The sequence below is a fragment of the Elephas maximus genome, chromosome X, assembly GCF_024166365.1.
Source record: "Elephas maximus indicus isolate mEleMax1 chromosome X, mEleMax1 primary haplotype, whole genome shotgun sequence".
In the NCBI taxonomy this organism is placed as follows: domain Eukaryota; kingdom Metazoa; phylum Chordata; class Mammalia; order Proboscidea; family Elephantidae; genus Elephas; species Elephas maximus.
Window position 1 is genome coordinate 98,370,882 of NC_064846.1, and position 19,387 is coordinate 98,390,268.

Consider the following 19,387-nt stretch of genomic DNA (forward strand, 5'->3'; position numbering starts at 1 on the left):
GAGTAAATCTGCTTGTTAAAGCCATCCACTTTTGATATTTCTGTTGTAGTAGCACTAGATAACTAAGACAGTTCCCTCGTGCCTCTTTGCAATCAATCCGTTTCTCCCCTAATCCCAGATGACCACTGACCTGCTTTCTGTCACTGAATATTAGCTAAGCCTTTCTAGAATTTCATATAAATGAAATCATACAGCATATACTCTTTTCTGTCTACATCTTTTGCTCAACATGTTTCTGAAATTCATTTATGTTGTTGTGCATATCAGTAGTTCATTCATTTTTAGAGCTTATAATATTCCATTAAGGAGCGCTGGTGGCACAGTGGCTAAGTGCTCAGGCTGCTAACCAAAAGGTCAGCAGTTCAAATCCACCAGCTGCCCCTTGGAAACCCTACGCGGCAGCTCTACTCTGTCCTACAGGGTTGCTGTGAGTTGGAATCAACTTGATGGCAACGGTTTTGGTTTGGGGGTTGGTGGTGCAATGGTTAAGTGCTTGGCTGCTAACTAAAAGATTGGTGGTTCAAATCCATCAGCGGCTCTATGGGAGAAAAGACCTGGCAATCTGCTCCCATAAAGATTACAGCCTAGGAAACCCTATGAGGCAGTTCTACTGTGTCATACAGGTCAGTATAGTCACCATTGACTCGATGACACACAATATTCCATTGCAAGGATATATAACAATTTGTTTCCACTTTTTGGCCATTATGGACAAAGCTGCTATGCATATTTGTGTTGAAGTCTTGTGGACATTATGTTTTAATTTCTCTTCAGTAAATACCTAGGAGTGGAATTGTTGGGTCATTGGATAGGTGTATGTGCAACCTTGTATATTAAACTTTATAAGAAACTCCAAAGTGGTTGTATCACTGTACACTTTAATGTATTAAAGTTTCAGTGGTTCCACATCTTCACAATAATTTATTATTGTCAGTCTTTTTAATTTTAGAAATTCCAATGGGTGTGTAGTGGTATTTCACTTTGGTTTTTATTTGTATTTCCCTGATAACTAATGATGTTGAGAAAATTTTCATTTGCTTATTGGCTATCAGAATATCTTCCTTTGTGAAGTGTCTGTTGAAATCTTTTGACCATTTTGTTATTAGATTGTTTTCTTATTTTGAGTTGTAAAAGTTCTTTATATGTTCTGGATACAAGTCTGTTGTCAGATATATGTATTGTGAACATTTTCTTCCAGTCTGTGGCTTGCCTTTCATTTTCTTACACAAAATAGCAGAAATTTTTAGTTTTGATGAGGTTCAATCAAATTTTTCTTTTATAATTAATGCTTTTTTTTTTGGTACTGTCTTGTATAAGGAATTTTTTGCCTATATTTTTATATATTTGTAACTTTTGTTACTGTTTTAAGTGGAATTTCTTTTCTAAAATATATTCTTTTCAGTTATTGCTTATATTTAAGAAAGTTATTGCTTTTGATTATTATATTTTATAAATGGCCATCTTGCATATTAAACATCTCTTTTTTGTTTAATTATTTGTAAGTTGATTCTCTTGGATTTCCACACAAACTGCAAATAATGATAGTTTTGCCTTTCCCTTGCCAATATTTATACATTTTATTTTGATTTCTCATTTCATTGCATTGGTTGAGACTTCCAGCATAATGTTAAATGGTTGCTATGTTACCTATGAGAGTCTATGATTAGGTTTCAGGGAATAAGATTGGATGGAGAAGAGACTAAAGTTAGAGAAACCCCAAAGGAAGAATCAACAGAACTTGGTAGCTAACTGGATAAAGGGAATAAAAGAGAACTACATTTTAGAAATAACTAGGATTTCAAGCTTAAGAACAGGGAGACTTAAGTTGCCATAATAAGAAATGAGGAAGTTAAGAGAGTTGTTCTCGGGAAAAAGATAGTAAGTTCAATTTTAGACATTTTTCACTCTAAGTTTATGATGGGAATTTCATGCAGAAGTGTTTTGCAGGCAGTTAGAGAACTAGAGTTTGGGTGAGAGGCCTAGGCTGGAGATAAAGATTTTAGAGTCATCAGCAAAGGTGATAGTTGAATCAATGATGTGAATTAGTTATCTGGGTATTATGTGATATTAAGAAATTATAAATTTTATTGGGTGTGATAATGGTATCGTGATTGTATTTTTTAAGTATCTTTTTAAAGACACAAACAATATTTATAAGTGAAATAATATGATATCTGGGGTTTGCTTTGAAATACTCCAACAAAATAATAATACTAAGTGGGAGAAATAGATAAAACAAGAATAGCAGGGTGTTGATGATTATTTAACTGGGTGATAGGTACAAGGGGTTCATTACTCTGTTATCTCTACTTTTGTATATGTTTTATAATTTCCATAATAAAAGGTTTAAAAATGCATAGGTTAAAACCATCTCCAAGATATATTATTGAGACAAAAGTAAGGTTCGTAACAATGTGAATGGTATGCTTAGCATTTGTATAAGAAAAACACGCAAAGGAAGATTTTATGGAAATATTTGCTTGTATATGCATAGAATATCTCTGATAAGATACACAAGAAACCGATAATATGAGTTATTTCTTAGGAGGAGAACTGAGTCGTTTGGGGACAAGAGTGAAGGGAGACTTTCTATTGTATGTACTCTTATGCCTTTTGAAATTTTGGAAACCATACAAATATTCAGTAAGTAAAAATAAATAAGTTAGTAGAGGATTTGAATAACACTATAAACCAACTAAACCTAACAGACATATATAGAACATTCCAATGCATAACAGCAGAATACATATTCTTCTCTAGTATACATGAATCATTTCCCAGGATAGACCATATGTTAAGGTCACAAAATAAATCTCAATAAATTTTAAAAGACTGAAATCATACGAGTATCTTCTCCAACCACAATGGAATGAAACTAGAATTCAGTAACAAAAGGAAAACTGGAAATGTCACAAATATATGTAAATTAAATCACACACTATTAAACAACCAATGGGGCAAGGAAGAAAGCAAGAGAAAAATTTTTTAAAAATTAGAGCTGAATGAAAATGAAAGCACAGCAGACCAAAACTTATGGGGTGCAGTGAAGGTAGTGCCCAGAGGGAAATTTATAGCAGTAAACACCAACATTAAGAAAGAAGATCTCAAATCAATAACCAAACTTTACAACTTGAGGAACTACAAAAAGAAAAGAAAACTAACCCCAAAAGTACCAGAAGAAGGAAATAACAAAGATCAGCAGAAACAAATGAAACAGAGAATAGAAAAACAGTAGAATCAATGAAACCAGAATTTGCTTCTTTGAAAAGATCAATAAAATTGACAAAACATTCACAAGATTGAGCAAAAAAAGAAGATGCAAATAACTAAAATCAGATAAAAGTAGGGGCATTACTGCCAACCTTACAGAAATAAAAAAGATCATATGAGAATAATATGAACAATTGTACACCAACAAATTATATAACTTCCAGGAAATGGAAAAATCCTAAAAACACATAAACTACCAGAATTGACTCAAGAAGAAATAGAAATTCTCAACAGACCAACGAGTGAAGAGATTGAATCAGTACTCAAAAACCTCTGAACAAAAAGAATCCTGGACCAGATGGCTACACAGGAGAATTCTACCAAACATTTAAAGACGCAATTTCCATCCTTCTTAAACTCTTCCCAAAACATAGAAGAGGAAAGAACACGTCCTAACTCATTCTACAAAGCCAGCATTACCCTGATACCAAAGCCAGACAAAGACACCAAAAGAAAACTACAAACAAATATCCCTAATGAACATACATGCAAAAGTACTTAACAAAATACTAGCAAATTGAATTAAAAAACATATTAAAGGGATTATAGTCATGATCAAGTGGGATTTATCCCAGCAATGCAAGGGTGGTTCAACATTAGAAAATCAACCAACATAATATACAACATTAATAGAATAAAGAAAAAGAGCTACGTGATCATCTCAATTGATGCAAAAAAGGCACTTGACAAAATTCAACACACGCTCATGATAAAAACACTCAATAAGATAGGAATGGGAGGAAATTCCTCAATATAAAAAAGGGCATTTATGAAAATTGGAAAAGGATAGAGATAATGGTGGAACAACATGAAAAATGTGATCAATGTTATTAAATTGTAAATGTGGAAGTTTTTGTACTGGTGAATGTTTTGGTGTATATCTTTTCACCACAGTGAAATTTAAATGGTTTAAATGTCAAATAAATAAATAAAGGGCAAAAGGGGGGCTAAATAAAAAACTATTTTTAAATTAAATAGGTGTTTTCTGATAATGTGGCTGTGACTTTTGTACACTTAAGAAAGAATTTGTAAAATGAAAGAGGTATAATGAATCCAAGAATTTTAATAAGTCTAGAAGCAAATTTTCAAATAATATTACAAAAACAATGGATGTGCATGAGAACAAGACAGGAAAAGTAAAAGCAAGTAAAAGTCTTATCTGGGAAATACAATGATTACAGACATTGAAAAATTATTGTTATATACACAAAAAGTATAAGTTTAAATTCATGTCTTAAAAAAATAAGGTTAACTACTAGTTGACTAGAAATAAGATCTAGAACTAGACGGGAAAAACGAACAATGACAATTTGATCAGTCAAAAGAAGTCAGAAGGTAAAAATAAAAGAAACAAGAAAGTTCCATACATAGAAAACGTGAAATAAGATAGCAGAATAAAACCTAAGATATTAGTGATCACAATAAATGAGAATTCCTCCATTTAATAAGAGTCTACTGAATCCATTCTATGAAGACAGCATAACCCTGATGCCAAAGCCAGGCAAAGATACCACAAAAAAAGAAAATTACAGACCAATATCTCTCCTGAACATAGATGCAAAAATTCTCAACAAAATTCTAGCCAGTAGAATTCAGCATCATATCAAAAAAATAATGCACCACAACCAAGTAGGATTCATACAAGGTATGCAAGGATGTTTCAACATTAGAAAATCAATCGACGTAATCCACCACATAAATAAAAGGAAAGAAAAGAATCACAGGATCATCTCAATAGATGCAGAAAAGGCATTCGACAAAGTCCAACACCCATTTCTGATAAAAACTCTCAATAAAATGGGTATAGAAGGGAAATTCCTCAACATAATAAAGAACATCTATGCAAAGCCAATGGCCAACATCATTCTTAACTGAGAGAGGCTGAAAACATTCCCCTTGAGAACAGGAACAAGACAAGGATCCCTTTACCAGCACTCCTATTTAACATTGTGCTGGAAGTTCTAGCTAGAGCAATAAGGCAAGAAAAAGAAAAAAGGGCATCCAAATTTGTAAGGAAGAAGTTAAACTGTCCCTATTTGCAGATGGTACTAGACATAAACCAAAACCAAACACAGTGCCATCGAGTCGATTCCGACTCATAGGAAACCCTGGTGGCATAGTGGTTAAGTGCTACAGCTGCTAACCAAAGGGTCAGCAGTTCAAATCTGCCAGGCACTCCTTGGAAACTCTATGGGGCAGTTCTACTCTGTCCTATAGGATTGCTATGAATACTATACATAGAACACCCAAAAGACTCCATGAGAAAACTACTGGAACTAATAGAAAGATTCAGCAGATTAGCAGGATACAAGATAAACATACAAAAATCAGTTGGATTCCTATATACCAATAAAGAGACCAATGAAAAGGAAATCAGGAAAACAATACCATTTATAATAAAAAAAAAAAAAAAACCATTTATAATAGCCCCTAAAAAAGAAAATACCTCAGAATAAAACTAAACAGGGATGTAAAGGACCTATACAAAGAAAACTACAAAACACTACTGTGAGAAACCAAAAGAAATCTACATAAATGGAAAAACATACCATGCTCATAGGTAGACTCAACATTGTGAAAATGACAACTCTACCCAAAGCAATTTACAAATACAATGAAATCCCTATCCAAATGCCAACAACATTCTTTAAAGAAATGGAAAAAACTTATCATTAACTTTATATGGAAAGGGAAGAAGCCCCGGATAAGAAAAGCACTGTTGAAGAAGAAAAATAAAGTAGGAGGACTTGCACTACATGACTTCAGAACCTACTATACAGCTACGGTAGTCAAAATAGCCTGGTACTGGTACAACGACAGATACACTGACCAGTGGAACAGAATTGAGAACCAAGATATAAATACATCCACCTTTATGGTCACCTGATCTTTGACAAGGGCCCAACGTCCATCAAATGGGGAAGACAGTCTTTTTAACAAATAGTGCTGGCAAAATTGGATGTCCATCTGCAAAAAAATGAAACAGGACCCATACCTCACACCAAATATAAAAACTAACTCAAAATGGATCAAAGACCTAAATATAAAGCCCAAAACTATGAAGTTCTTAGAAGAAAAAGAAGATCAACACTAGCGGCCCTAATACATGGCATTAACAGGATACAAACCACAACCAGCAACACACAAACTCTAGAAAATAAGCTAGATAACTGGGATCGTCTAAAAATTAAATACTTATGCTCATCAAAAGACTTCACCAATCCTGAGACCAGAAGAACTAGTTGGTGCCCGGCCACAATCGATGACTGCCCTGACAGGGAGCACAACAGAGAACCCCTGAGGGAGCAGGAGAACAGTGGGATGCAGACCCCAAATTCTCATAAAAAGACCAGACTTAATGGTCTGACTGAGACAAGAGGGATCCCGGCGGCCATGGTCCCCAGACCTTCTGTTGGCCCAGGACAGGAACCACTCCCGAAGACAACTCATCAGACATGAAAGGGACTGGACAGTGGGTGGGAGAGAGATGCTGATGAAGAGTGAGCTAATTATACCAGGTGGACAGTTGAGATTGTGTTGGCATCTCCTGTCTGGAGGGGTGATGGGAGGATAGAGAGAGTGGGAAGCTGGCAAAATTGTCAGGAAAGGAGAGACTGGAAGGGCTGACTCATTAGGGGGAGAGCAAGTGGGAGTATGGAGTAAGATGTATGTAAACTTATATGTGACAGACTGACTTGATTTGTAAACGTTCACTTGAAGCTCAATAAAAGTTAATAAAAAAATATTAAAAAAAAATACTTCACCAAAAGAGTAAAAAGAGAACCTACAGACTGGGAAAAAAAAAATTTGGCTATGACAAATCAAAGGTCTAATCTCTAAAATCTACAAGAAAACGCAATACCTGTACAACAAAAAGACAAATAATCCAATTAAAAATGGGCAAAAGAAATGAATATGAACACTTCACCAAAAAGGACATTCAAGCGGCCAACAGACACATGAGGAAATGCTCCCGATCACTAGCCATTAAAAAAAAAAAAAGCCATTAGAGAAATACAAATCAAAACCACAATGAGATACCATCTCACCCCAGCATTACTGGTGGGAATCAAAAAACAGGAAATAACAAATGTAGGAGAGGTTTCTGGGAGATCGGAACTCTTATGCACTTCTGGTGGAAATGCAAAATGATACAACCATATTGGAAAACAATACGATGCTTCCTTAGAAAGCTAGAAATAGAAACACCATATGACCCAGCAATCCCACTCCTAGGAATATATCCTAGAGAAATAAGAGTCATCACACTAATAGACATATGCACACCCATATTCACTGCAGCATTGTTCACAACAGCAAAAAGATGGAAACAACCCAGATGCCCATCAACAGAGGAATGGATAAACAAACTGTGGTGCATACACACAATGGAGTATTACACAACCATAAAGAACAACGATGAATCTATGAAGAATCTCATAGCATGGATGAATCTGGAGGGCATTATGCTGAGTGAAATAAGTCAGTCACAAAAGGACAAACATTGTATGAGACTACTGTAAAACTCATGAAAAGGTTTAAACACAAAAAGAAACAATCTTTGATGGTTACAAGGGAAGGCAGGGGTGTGGATGGAAAAACACTAAATAGACAATAGACAAGTGGTAACTTTGGTGAAGGGCAAGACAGTACACGATACGGGGAAGCCAGCACAACTTGTACAAGGCAAGGTCATGGAAGCTCCATAGACACATCCAAACTCCCTGGGGAACTGAATTGCTGGGCTGAGGGCTGTGGGGACCATGGTCTCAGGGAACATCTAGCTCAATTGGCATAACAGAGTTTATAAAGAATATGTTCTATATTCTACTTTGGTGAGTAGCATCTGGGGTCTTAAAAGCCTGTGAGCAGCCATCTAGGATATTCCACTGGTTTCATCCCTTCGGGAGCAAGGAAGAATGAAGAAAACTAAAGACACAAGGGAAAGATTAGTCCAAAGGACTAATGGACTGCATCTACCACAGCCTCCACCAGACTGAGTCCAGCACACCTAGATGGTGCGCGGCTACCACTACCAACTGCTCTGACAGGGATCACAACAGAGGGTCCCAGACAGAGCTGGAGAAAAAATGGAACAAAATTCTAACTCAGAAAGAAAGACCAAACTTGCTGGCCTGACAGAGGCTTGGGAAACCTGAGAATATGGGCCCCAGACACCCTTTCAGCTCAGTAATGCAGTCACTCCTGAGGTTCAACTTTCAGCCAAAGATTGGACAGGCTCATAAAATAAAACGAGACTGAAGGAGCACACCAGCCCAGGGGCAAGGACTAGAAGGCAGGAGGGAACAGGAAAGCTGGTAATAGGGAACCCAAGTTTGAGAAGGAGGGGTGTTAACATGTAGTAGGGTTGTTAACCAATGTCATAAAACGATATGTGTACTAACTGTTTAATGAGAAGCTAGTTTGTTCTGTAAACCTTCATCTAAAGTACAATAAAAAAAAGAAAAGAAAAAGACTCTAAACACTAAATTTTTTAAAAATCCAGTTACATATTGTTTACACAAGGCCAGCCTAAAGCAAAATGACACAGAAATGTTGAAAGTGACGTGATAGGTAAAGACACAGCAGTTATATGTGTCTTAAAAAAAAAAAAAAGCAGGAATGGCAATATTAACATCAAATTAAAATAGGAATCTAGGCAAAAAATGTTAAATGGTACAAGAAGGGTACCTTTTTTTTTTTTTTAATTGGCAAAGGGTACCATTAACCCAGAAGGATGATATACCTGTCATTAGCCTTTTCATATGGAACACGTAGTGTACTATATAAAGCAAAAATTATTAGAATATAACAAAGACAAAATTGCGCTAGGAGACTAACCATTCTCAGGCTGAAAGACCTGAAGACTCAAATCAGGTAAGGATACAGAAAAAATTTTTTTAATAATTTTTATTGAGCTTGAAGTGAACGTTTACAAATCAAGTCAGTCTGTCACATATAAGCTTATATACACCTTACTCCATACTCCATACTCCCACTTACTCTCCCCCTAATGAGTAAGCCAGCTCCCTCCTTCCAGTCACTCCTTTCGTGACAATTTTGCCAGTTTCTAACCCTCTCTACCCTCCTATCTCCCCTCCAGACAGGAGATGCCAACACAGTCTCAAGTGTCCACCTCATACAAGTAGCTCACTCTTCGTCAGCATCTCTCTCCAACCCATTGTCCAGTCCCTTCCATTTCTGATGAGTTGTCCTCGGGAATGGTTCCTGTCCTGGGCCAACAGAAGGTTTGGGGACCATGACCGCCGGGATTCCTCTAGTCTCAGTCAGACCATTAAGTCTGGTCTTTTTCTGAGAATTTGGGGTCTGCATCCCACTGTTCTCCTGCTCCCTCAGGGGTTCTCTGTTGTGCTCCCTGTCAGGGCAGTCATCAGTTGTGGCCGGGCACCATCTAGTTCTTCTGGTCTCAGGATGATGTAAGTCTCTGGTTCATGTGGCCCTTTCTGTCTCTTGGGCTCATAGTTATCGTGTGACCTTGGTGTTCTTCATTCTCCTTTGATCCAGGTGGGTTGAGACTAATTGATGCATCTTAGATGGCCGCTTGTTAGCATTTAAGACCCCAGACGCCACATTTCAAAGTGGGATGCAGAATGTTTTCATAACAGAATTATTTTGCCAATTGACTTAGAAGTCCCCTTAAGCCATAGTCCCCAAACCCCGGCCCTTGCTCCGCTGACCTTTGAAATATTCAGTTTATCCCAGAAACTGCTTTTGGTCCAGTCCAGTTGAGCTGACCTTCCGTGTATTGAGTATTGTCCTTCCCTTCACCTAAAGTAGTTCTTATCTACTAACTAATCAGTAAATAACCTTCTCCCACCCTCCCTCCCTCCCCCCCGCCGCATAACCACAAAAGTATGAGTTCTTCTCAGTTTATAGTATTTCTCAAGATCTTATAATAGTGGTCTTATACAATATTTGTCCTTTTGCCTCTGACTAATTTCACTCAGCATAATGCCTTCCAGGTTCCTCCATGTTATGAAATGTTTCACAGATTCCTCACTGTTCTTTATCGATGCGTAGTATTCCATTGTGTGAATATACCACAATTTATTTAACCATTCTTCCATTAATGGACACCTTGGTTGCTTCCATCTTTTTGCTATTGTAAACAGTCCTGCAATAAACATGGGTGTGCATATACCTGTTCGTGTGAAGGCTCTTATTTCTCTAGGGCATATTCCGAGGAGTGGGATTTCTGGGTTGTATGGTAGTTCTATTTCTGACTTTTTAAGAAAACGCCAGATAGATTTCCAAAGTGGTTGTACCATTTTACATTCCCACCAGCAGTGTATAAGAGTTCCAATCTCTCCACAGCCTCTCCAACATTTATTATTTTGTGTTTTTTGGATTAATGCCAGCCTTGTTGGAGTCAGATGGAATCTCATCGTAGTTTTAATTTGCATTTCTCTAATGGCTAATGATCGAGAGCATTTTCTCATGTATCTGTTAGCTGCCTGAATATCTTTAGTGAAGTGCGTGTTCATATACTTTGCCCACTTCTTGATTGGGTTGTTTGTCTTTTTGTGGTTGAGTTTTAACAGAATCATATAGATTTTAGAGATCAGGCACTGGTTGGAGATGTCATAGCTGAAAATTCTTTCCCAGTCTGTAGGTGGTCTTTTTACTCTTTTGGTGAAGTCTTTAGATGAGCATAGGTGTTTGATTTTTAGGACCTCCCAGTTATCTGGTTTCTCTTCGTCAGTTTTGGTAATGTTTTGTATTCTGTTTATGCCTTGTATTAGGGCTCCTAACGTTGTCCCTATTTTTTCTTCCATGATCTTTATCGTTTTAGTCTTTATGTTTAGGTCTTTGATCCACTTGGAGTTCGTTTTTGTGCATGGTGTGAGGTATGGGTCCTGTTTCTTTTTTTTTGCAAATGGATATCCAGTTATGCCAGCACCATTTGTTAAAAAGACTATCTTTTCCCCAATTAACTGACACTGGGCCTTTGTCAAATATCAGCTGCTCATATGTGGATGGATTTATATCTGGGTTCTCAGTTCTGTTCCATTGGTCTATGTGTCTGTTGTTGAACCAATACCAGTCTGTTTTGACTACTGTGGCTGTATAACATGTTCTAAAATCAGGTAGAGTGAGGCCTCCCACTTTGTTCCTCTTTTTCAGTAATGCTTTACTTATCCGAGGCTTCTTTCCCTTCCATATGAAGTGGGTGATTTGTTTCTCCATCACTTTAAAAAATGTCATTGGAATTTGGATCGGAAGTGCATTGTATGTATAGATGGCTTTTGGTAGAATAGACATTTTTACTATGTTAAGTCTTCCTATCCATGAGCAAGGTATGTTTTTCCACTTAAGTAGGTCCTTTTTAGTTTCTTGCAGTAGTACTTTGTAGTTTTCTTTGTATAGGTCTTTCCCATCTTTGGTAAGATTTATTCCTAAGTATTTTATCTTCTTGGGGGCTACTGTGAATGGTATTGATTTGGTGATTTCCTCTTCAATGTTCTTTTTCTTGATGTAGAGGAATCCAAGTGATTTTTGTATGTTTATCTTATAACCTGAGACTCTGCCAAACTCTTCTATTAGTTTCAGTAGTTTTCTGGAGGATTCCTTAGGGTTTTCTGCGTATAAGATCATGTCATCTGCAAATAGAGATAATTTTACTTCCTCCTTGCCAATCCGGATGCCCTTTATTTCTTTGTCTAGCCTAACTGCTCTGGCTAGGACCTCTAGCAGAATGTTGAATAAGAGCAGTGATAAAGGGCATCCTTGTCTGGTTCCTGTTCTCAAGGGAAATGCTTTCAGGCTCTCTCCATTTAGAGTGATGTTGGCTGTTGGCTTTGTATAGATGCCCTCTATTATGTTGAGGAACTTTCCTTCAATTCCTACTTTGCTGAGAGTTTTTATCATAAATGAGTGTTGGGCTTTGTCAAATGCCTTTTCTGCATCAATTGATAAGATCATGTGGTTTTTGTCTTTTGTTTTATTTATATGGTGGATTACATGAATGCTTTTTCTAATATTAAACCAGCCTTGCATGCCTAGTATAAATCCCACTCGGTCGTGGTGGATTATTTCTTTGATATGTTGTTGAATTCTATTGGCTAGAATTTTGTTGAGGATTTTTGCATCTATGTTCATGAGGGATATAGGTCTGTAATTTTCTTTTTTTGTGATGTCTTTACCTGGTTTTGGAATCAGGGATATGGTGGCTTCATAGAATGAGTTAGGTAGTATTGCGTCATTTTCTATGCTTTGAAATACCTTTAGTAGTAGTGGTGTTAACTCTTCTCTGAAAGTTTGGTAAAACCCTCCAGTAAAGCCGCCCGGGCCAGGGCTTTTTTTTGTTGGGAGTTTTTTTATTACCTTTTGAATCTCTTTTTTTGTTATGGGTCTATTTAGTTGTTCTACTTCTGATTGTGTTAGTTTAGGTAGGTAGTGTTTTTCTGGGAATTCATCCATTTCTTCTAGGTTTGCAAATTTGTTAGAGTACAATTTTTCGTAATAATCTGATATGATTTTTTTAATTTCAGTTGGGTCTGTTGTGATATGGCCCTTCTCGTTTCTTATTCGGGTTATTTGTTTCCTTTCCTGTATTTCCTTAGTCAGTCTGGCCAATGGTTTATCAATTTTGTTATTTTTTTTCAAAGAACCAGCTTTTGGCTTTGTTAATTCTTTCAATTGTTTTTCTGTTCTCTAATTCATTTAGTTCAGCTCTAATTTTTATTATTTGTTTTCTTCTGGTGCCTGATGGATTCTTTTGTTGCTCACTTTCTATTTGTTCAAGTTGTAGGGACAGTTCTCTGATTTTGGCTCTTTCTTCTTTTTGTATGTGTGCATTTATTGATATAAATTAGGATACAGAAAATTTGAATGCTACAAATAACCAGTTTGACTTAGTCATTTTTGTAGAACTGTGTACCCCAAAATAAATTACACATTCTTCTCAAAGGCCAAAGAACACTTAAAAAATTGATCATGTATTGGTTTACAAAGAAAATATTAAGTAAACAGTAGCAAGGAGTAAAAGAATACCAGCCACATTCTTTGTCCACAATGCAATAAACATAGAGATTTTAAAAAGAAAGGATACCCCCTTCCCTTATCTAACCATTTGTAAATTTAAATCATTCTTCTTCATAATGCCTGAATTAAAGGAATCGAAATTAAAATTACAAGCTATTTAAAAATGAATGACAATAAGAACCCTTCATATAAATTTTGCTACCCTAAATGCATTAGAAAACATGCATGAAAGACTGAAAATAAATGAAAGTCAACTAGAAAAGCAAGAGAAAAGGTAATAAGCACAATAAAATCAAATAAAATTTGTTGAATGAATGAATGAAAGCAGAAATTGATAGAAATAGGGAAAAATAGATTTTATAATTAAAATCAAGAGTTGGTCATTTGGCGGAAAATCCCCCAAACAATAAAACAAACACCTGGCACCTTAAACCACTGAGGCAGGAGGAGCAACACAAATGAATAACATTGCATACAGGAATGTATAACTACAGATACAGGGATTTTTTTTATTATTATTATAAGGTGTCTTAGTTATCTAGTGCTGCTATAACAGAAATACCACAGTGGATAGCTTTAACAAACAGAAATTCATTGCCTCATGGTCTAGGAGGCTAAAAGTCCAAATTTAGGGTGCCAGCTCCAGGGAAATGCTTTCTCTCCCTGTGGGTTCTGGGGGAATGTCCTTGTCATCAATCTTCCCCTGGTCTAGGAGTTTCTCAGCACAGAGACCCAGTGTATAAAGGATGCGCTTCCCTCCCAGTTCTTCATTCTTGGTGGTAGGAGCTCCCTGTCCTCTCTCTTCCCTTCTCTCCTTTATATCTTAAAAGAGATTGACTCAAGATAACATCTAATCTTGAAGATTGAGTATTGTGTCATTAACATAACTGCCTCTAATCCTGTCTAATTAACATCATAAAAAAAGAATTAAAAAAAAATTTTTTTAGAGGTAGGAAAATTACACAGATGACAAAATGGTAGACAATCACACAATACTGGGAATCATGGCCTAGCCAAGTCAACACACGTTTTGAGGGGACACAATTCAATCCGTAACATAAGGTAAAAGTATGATTAATTTAATACCAGTAAATTTAAAAAGTCTGAATAAAACAGATGAGTTATAGGGAGATGTAAATTACCAAAATGATCCAAGAAAATATAGAAAATCTGAACCTATCAACATCATTTAAGAAATTTCAAAAGTATTGCAACTAATGTCACAAAACAATATAGTGTATAAATTTTTGTATGAGAAATTAACTTTAGCTGTAAACTGTCACTTAAAGCACAATAAAAAAAGGAAAAAGAAATTGCAAAGGTAATAAAAACTCTATGTTTCTCCTTCACCCTTCCTCACATCCAAAGCCACCAGTCCTAGATTGTACTTGAATTGAAATGTTGCTGAACATAGAAAAAGGTAAGTGTCTTCATTCTATACTTGCTAGTTAACCCTGAAAAGGATTAACATCTAAAAAAAAAAAAAATTGTAAACCTAATAGACCAAATTCAGTTGTGTCCAAAGGGGAAAGAAAAGGCCTGGCAATCCATTTCCTGTTAATACATATATATAGTTAAGTTACATTTTATGAAAATTTGAATTGTGTGATTTTTAAATAGTAAAATAAACACTTTTTATGTTAAAGTCTCTTTTATGCATAAAACACAAATCACCCACATTGAAAAATTTAGTCAGAAATCATAATTTCAAAACCACTTGTTGTTAGGTGCCCTGGAGTTGCTTGTGCTTCATAGCCAGCCTATGTACAACAGAGTGAAACACTGCCTGGTTTTGTGCCATCCTCACAACTGTTGTTATGCTTGAGCCCATTGTTGCAGCCACTGTGTCCATTCGTCTCATCGAGGGTCTTCCTCTTTTTTGCTGACCCTCTCCTTTACCAAGCACGATGTCTTCCAGGGACAGGTCTCTCCTGATAACATGTCCAAAGTATGTGAGACGCAGTCTCACCATCCTTGCTTCTAAGGAGCATTCCGGTTGTACTTCTTCCAGGGCAGGTTTGTTCATTCTTTTGGCAGTCCGTGGGATATTTGGCAGTCCATGCGTATATTGAATATTCTTCGCCAACACCACAATTCAGAACCAGTGGGCCACACCGATGCGGGGGCGAACCGTTTATCTCTGTCACCATGGCAGCACCACATTAACTGGTTAGTGGCTATACGCACGATTCTTCTTCAATATTCAGAGAACTGCGTTGTTTACCTGTATTTGAACTTTTACAAGTGATTTTGGTGATCATGGTCTTATAAAATTTCCTACAATTATGCTTTAAACCATTTTAAACATCCTATAAAGACGCCCACCCAGCCTTTCATTAGGGGCGGGGCTAGCACTAAACAGCGCTTCCTGCAGCCCGAACTTTGGCTTGAACATTAGATGTCACTGGCCTCCGTGAATACAGCCCGAAGACTACCGTCACGCCCTAGCGGACGCTGCTGACCTGGGGAAAGGGCTCCTTAAGACAGGGAGGACAATGCCGCTGCTAGTCGCCATCGAGTAAATTTCAACTCATGGTGACCCCACGTGTTACAGAGCACAACTGCTCCCCAGGTTTTCTTGGCTGTAACCTTAACGGAAGTGGAGGGCCAGGGCTTTCCGTCCTCAATGCTGCTGGATGACGCCAAATCGCCAACCTTTAGGTTTGCAGTCGAGCCAAACCATTGGCACTATCTAGGGACCCTGTAAAGATAATGTTAAAAAAACTAAAAAGAATCTCTAAAGAAAAAAAAAAAGTTATAACACTTACATATTTATGCACCCCAAGAACATATGCCCCCTACTTTACATTTATTCCTGTGGAAAAATTGGCTGTGAATTATATCCATTTTGAATTATTTGAGGTTTTTAGGGAAGGGTGCCTCTCATGAAATGCAGTTGCCCTATATTACTAAATCATATGCAGCAAGATGACCAAATAGAATTTAACCTAGTAATGTAAGAAATATTTTTGCATTAAAAGACTATTGATCTAGTTCAACTATAATAACAGATTTTATAAAATCCAAAATGCATGCGTATGGAAAAATTCAATGTGCAGGAAAGAGAAAACAGTAAAAAATAAGTCCCCTTCCTGCCCCATCCATAATTCTCTAGTTTCCCTTAACGCAGGTGTCTTAGTTACCTAGTGCTGCAATAACAGAAATACTACAAGTAGATGACTTTAATAAACAGAAATCTATTCCCGCACACTTTAGGGGGCAAGATGTCTGAATTCAGGGCACCAGCTCCAGGGGACGGCTTTCTCTCTCTGTCAGCTCTGGGGGAAAGTCCTTGTCATCAATCTTCGCCTGGTCTAGAAGCTTCTCAGTGCAGGGTTCTCAGGCCCAAAGGATACGCTCTGCTCCTGGGGCTTCTTTCTTGGTGCTGTGAGGTCCCTCTCTTCTCTGTTTGCTTCTCTCTTTTATATCTCAAAAGAGACTGACTCAAGATACAACCTAATCCTGTAGATTAAGTCCTGCCTCTTTAACATAACTGCCTCTAATTCTGTCTCATTAACATCATAAGGTTAGGATTTATAACACATAGGATAACCATATCAGATCACACAATAATGGTAATCATGGCCTAGCCAAGTTGATACACATTTTGGGGGGACACAATTCAATCCATAACAACAGGTAACCCCATTTAACTATTTCTTGTGTATACTTTCAGAGCTATTTTCTGCAAATACAAACACACATACATACCTTTTTCATAAACACAAAAGATGGCATAATTTATTCACCTTTCTATCCCTTGCCTTTTTCACTGAAAAATAATATATTAAACAACATTCCATATCAGAACATATATATCTTTCTTATTATTAATACCTACAAAGTATTCCACTATGAATCATAATAATTTATTTAACTGAATGCTGTTCATATAAATTTAGGTAGGTCTCAATATTTTGCAGTAACATACATGTACACATATCCCAAGTATATGTGTGTATTTCTATATCACAGACTCATAAAACTGTAACTACTAAGGAAACACACATTTAAATTGTTTATTGTTGTTGTTGTTAGGTGCTGTTGAGTCAGTTCCAGCTCATAGCAACCCTATGTACAACAGACCGAAACACTGCCCAGTCCTTCACCATCCCCATGATCATTGCTATGCTTGAGCCCGCTGTTGTACCCACTGTGTTAATCCGTCTCTTGAGGGTCTTCCTCTTTTTTGCTGACCCTTTACTTTACCAAGCATGATGTCCTTCTCTGGGCACTACTCCCTCCTAATAACATGTCCAAAGTGAGAGTACGTCACTTCTAATGAACATCTGGCTGTACTTCTTCCAAGACAGATTTATCTGCTCTTTTGGCAGTCCATGGTATATTCAATATCCTTCGCCAACACCTTAATTCAAAGGCATCAATTCTTCTTTGGTCTTCCTTATTCATTGCCCAGCTTCCACATGCATACGAGGCGACTGAAAACACCGTGGCTTGGCTCAGGTGCATCTTAGTCTTCAAGGTGACATCTTTGCTTTTGAACGCTTGAAAGAGGTCTTTTGCAGCAGATTTGCTCAATGCAATGTGTCATTTCATTTCTTGACTGCTGCTTCCATGGGCATTGATTGTTGATCCAAGTAAAATGAAATACTTGACAACTTCAATCTTTTCTACATTTATCATGATGTTGCTTATTGGTCCAGTTGTGAGGACTTTTTTTTCTTTATATTGAGGTGTAATTTACTGAAGGCTGTAGTCTTTGATCTTCATCATTAAGTGCTTCAAGTCCTCTTCGTTTTCAGCAAGTAAGGTTGTACCATCTGCATATCGCAGGTTGTTAGAGTGTTTTTTATAGACATTACCAAACTGCCATTGAAAAAGGTTGGATCAATTTATAATCAAACCAACATATACGTGAGAGCACCTACTATCCAGGTCTGAGAATTTGAATTCTTAACAAGTTACCTGCCGAGGATTTGCATTTCCACCCCAGATATACTGAATCAGAACGTACATTTTAACAAGATCCCCAGGTGATTTTTATGTATAACTTCCGGGGAAATTGTTAGAAATGTAAATTCTCAGCAGGGGATCAAACTGGAACAAACTGGTTTGAAGTTCTGCTATTATCCCATACACTCATCTGTACCGGACATGGTTGACTTTAAATTTTTGCCAGTTTTATAGACCAAAGCATCATTGTTTTACTCTTCAGTGTTGTTTTCAAACTTGCACATAAAAAAAAAAATTCGCCTTTGAGGCTATGACAAACGAATATCACTCTGTATAATCATATATTAAGAGATTAAAAGCAAAATAGAATCATCTCAATATATGTAAAAACAAAAGAACAACTGCTTCCTTTGCCATGAGGCCAGAAGAACTGGATGGTGCCTGATTACTATTACTGAACAATTTGACCAAAGGTTCTACAGCAAAATCCTGATCAAAAGGAGGAAAATGGAGAATAGAATTTCAAACTCTCATGGAATCCAGACACTCTGGAGCCATGAAGGTGGGGTGAACTCCTGAAACTATTGCCCTGAGATAATCTTTAAATCTTAAGCCAAAAATACCCCCTGAAGTCTTCTTAAAACCAAACAATAGTTTAACAAGAATGTCAGCCTTGAGCATTGTGCTCTTTCAAGATCTATCTATATGGGATCAGATTGGCAACAGCAACTCAAAAGATTACTTAGGAAACCTAAGGGGCAGTAAGTTTATGTTAATGGAGGAGGAACAGCACAGAAAAGGAGGGTGAGAATAGTTGCACAACTTGAAGAACGCAATCAATGTTACTGAATTGTACATGTAGAAACTTGAATTGATGTATATATTGCTGCATATATTCTCAACAACAACAAATTATTTTTTAAAAAGGGAAAAAAACTTCCTTTCCCAACTTAAAAATAAATGGCTTTGGAACAATTGGACATCCATATATATGACAAAAAAAAGGACCTCAACCTAAACCTCACTCCTTATAAAAAATTTAACTAAAAATTGATGATGGATCTAAACGTAAAACATAAAGCTATAAAAATTTCAGAAGAAACTATGACCTAAGATTAGGCAAAGATCTCTTAGACTTGGCATCAGAAACACGATTCATAAATGAAAAAAAAATAAGAAATTATACCTCAACACAATT